At 35.0% G+C, this 3,119-nt stretch overlaps 1 non-coding gene across 1 annotated transcript; it reads right to left on the reverse strand.

The window, feature by feature from the left end:
• Positions 1–2,510: 2,510 nt before the first annotated feature.
• Positions 2,511–2,617, reverse strand: LOC128295015 (small nucleolar RNA R71). The gene has a single exon (XR_008285322.1). It is a non-coding gene; the product is annotated as a small nucleolar RNA R71 (small nucleolar RNA).
• Positions 2,618–3,119: the final 502 nt, after the last annotated feature.

Here is a 3,119-nt window from a genome sequence, read left to right on the forward strand (position 1 = left end):
GGCGTGTCGCCCTTCTAGACGGGTGTGTGCCCCTGTTTGCATTGAAATTTTTCAAAGTTTTCTAAAGTGTTTAGTTTATTCCCGACCAGTTTCCAAAACATGATTTGGGCCTCGTAGATCTATATTAGGGACGTTGAGAGGAAGTTTGAAAGTTTTAAATTTGAGCAAAATTTTATGACCCGGAAATGTTTGTATACATGTGTTTAAGTCCGGTAACATCTGTCCCGACTAGGATACGGGTAAGGGATGTTACATAATTTAACAAGTTCTAGGCTACTAGCATAATTTCCTAGTTTTTGACATGGCTTGATCAAACTACTATAGTCTCCTCACTTTGTCTTTTAACCATAATCGTTGATTTAAAAAGGATCCCATGAGATCCTGTTATAATAAAAAAAATCACCTCAGATGCTACCATATTTTAGCACTCAATTTCTTAATGTTTTTAAAGGCAATTTCATGATTGTTTTGATACACACACATACACAAATAGTTAATAATATTATTAAGTTGGTGTCACACTTCAACCAAGCTTCAATGTAATGAAGAATTTATCAAGAATAAAAATATGAAAAAATTTAATAACAAAACTTACCATCCTAACTAAAGCTACATTTGGTTGTTATATCAATTTTCTTTTTAAAAAAAAAAAAGAATTGTTGCATAAGCTTTTCACCTACATCGTGACTGTACCATAATCTAACATTCTTTTATGCATTATTTTATTGCATCTTTACTTGCTAAATATCAAGAAAGTCATCAAATTTCCATAAAAGTTCTTGTACTATAACTTTGAGTATATTTTAATTTCTAACTTGAAAAATGAAGAAAAAAATTGATACAAGTAGATAAATATTTTAAGGGAGAACTAATTTCGCTCTTTTTGTAAGGTATTTGATCAATTTGTTCACTTTTAAAAAAAAATTAGCCTGCAAATATCATAAGACAACTTTGCAAATTGCTCATTGTAATGGTAGTTAGAATGAAAATGACAGTGTAAAGAAAACAAAAGTAGAAAAGAAGCAACACGATTAATCTTTGTTTACATAATTCAGACACAACGGTCCTATGTCTGTGAAGCCTCGCTCAGGATAGATTTTTTATTTGATTACCATATAAAACAAAAGCACACTTCTTCCCTATTGGTTAAAGCTCACAACTTTTTCTCCAAACAAGTCTATGCTGCCCTGATAAAGAATTAACAATCCCACAACCCACAATAATCACTCACTAGTGATTCAACAAAGTGTTACTGTAACACCCTATACCTCGTCCACTCGTTGGCTTCGAGTTACAGGGTGCTACCATAGTCACTGAAGTAATCACATACACAAAACAATTACATTACAATAGATTTACTACAAGTCGCACAAATGGTGAACAGATGAAATGCGAGTAGATCTCACTGACAGATACAACGCGAACAACCTCGCATACAAACATCTCATGAATTGTCTTACGGTGCATCTAAACTCTGCATAAAGACATGTGGCTGATAGCATCTACGTATATGCATATGGCTAATAGTCTCATGAATAGACTTATAGTAATTTGACTTGGCAGACTCATACATACAAAAAGCATCTGCAGACTGCCTTGCAAGCCATAAGTGGCAGATAGTTAAACAAACATACAAATGGCAGATTATCTCACTAATAGTCAAAAAATGAACAATTCATTTTTAAATTCAACCCGAACACATTAATATGTTTAACAAACATATCAACATCTACAACTCGCCAAAACTTTTACACAAGATCAAACAATCCATTTAGCATCAATCATGCCATAACATTAATTGCTTAGATATTCACCATATCAATACCATTTCAATATCTCACATTTTACCAATTGGTGCAAGCTCAAATACCAAAGGCATATATGCATATACATGGTTTAACTAACCAAAACACAACAAAACTATTAACCATTACTCCTATTTATATGCCACTTATAACCAACCAAAATGATCAAAGGAATACCGAATTGATGGGTGGATATTGTGAGCTTTTAAAATGATTCGATGGACAGTGAAGAAGACAAGCAAATCAGAGAAGGACTGAAGAGATGAACTTCAAAAACCTGATTCATGGAAACGGAGAAACCCTACTCAAAATCCTATCATTATTGCTGACGATAAGGATAGAGCTTTAAGACAGTATGTCGTGCCAGTGTTTAATGATCTTAATCTGGGAATTAGGAGACCCAAAATTGAGGCACAACAGCTCGAGTTGAAGCCAATCATGATCTAGATGCTTCAGACAGTGGGCGAATTCAGTGGAATGCCTACAGAAAATCCTCACCTACATTTAAGACTGTTTATAGAGGTGAGCGATTCTTTCAAATTAACTGGAGTACCCGAAGATACATTACAATTGAAGCTGTTCCCATATTCACCAAGGGACAGATCTCGAGCCTTCTTGAACTCATTGCCACCAAATTCAATTTCCACATGGCAAGAGTTAGCAGAAATATTCCTTATGAAGTACTTCCCGCCTAGCAAGAATGCAAAGTTGAGGAACGAGATCATTGCCTTCCAACGAATGGATGACGAGTCCTTGTATGAGGTATGGGAAAGGTACAAAGAATTATTATGAAAGTGCCCTCATCATGGAATCCCACATTACATCCAACTTGAGACGTTTTATAATGGTCTCACTGCTTACACGAGGATGGTAATGGACGCTTCTGCTAATAGTTCTCTCATTTCTAAGTCTTATAATGATGTTTATTAAATTGTTAAGAGGATTGCTAGCAACAATTACCTATGGCCAACCAATCGAGCAGCATCAGGAAAACGAGTTACTAGAATACATGAAGTAGACGTTTTTACTTCACTCGCATCTCAGGTATCATCAATATCCTCAATGTTAAAAAATCTTACTACCAATGGGTCTAATAGTTTTGTAGCACAGCCACCAAATCAATTTGAAAGTATAGCCTGTGTTTATTTTGGGAAAGGACATTTGTTTGAAGAATGTCCATCAAACCTAGAATTCGTGTATTACATGGGTAACTAGAACCAAAATTGAGGAAGGCAAGGACTGTAATCCAATTTATATAACCCATCGTGGCGAAATCACCCTAATTTTTCCTGGAGTAACTAAGGGGCTAGAACC

This window comes from Gossypium arboreum, chromosome 6 (genome assembly GCF_025698485.1).
Source record: "Gossypium arboreum isolate Shixiya-1 chromosome 6, ASM2569848v2, whole genome shotgun sequence".
NCBI classification, from domain to species: domain Eukaryota; kingdom Viridiplantae; phylum Streptophyta; class Magnoliopsida; order Malvales; family Malvaceae; genus Gossypium; species Gossypium arboreum.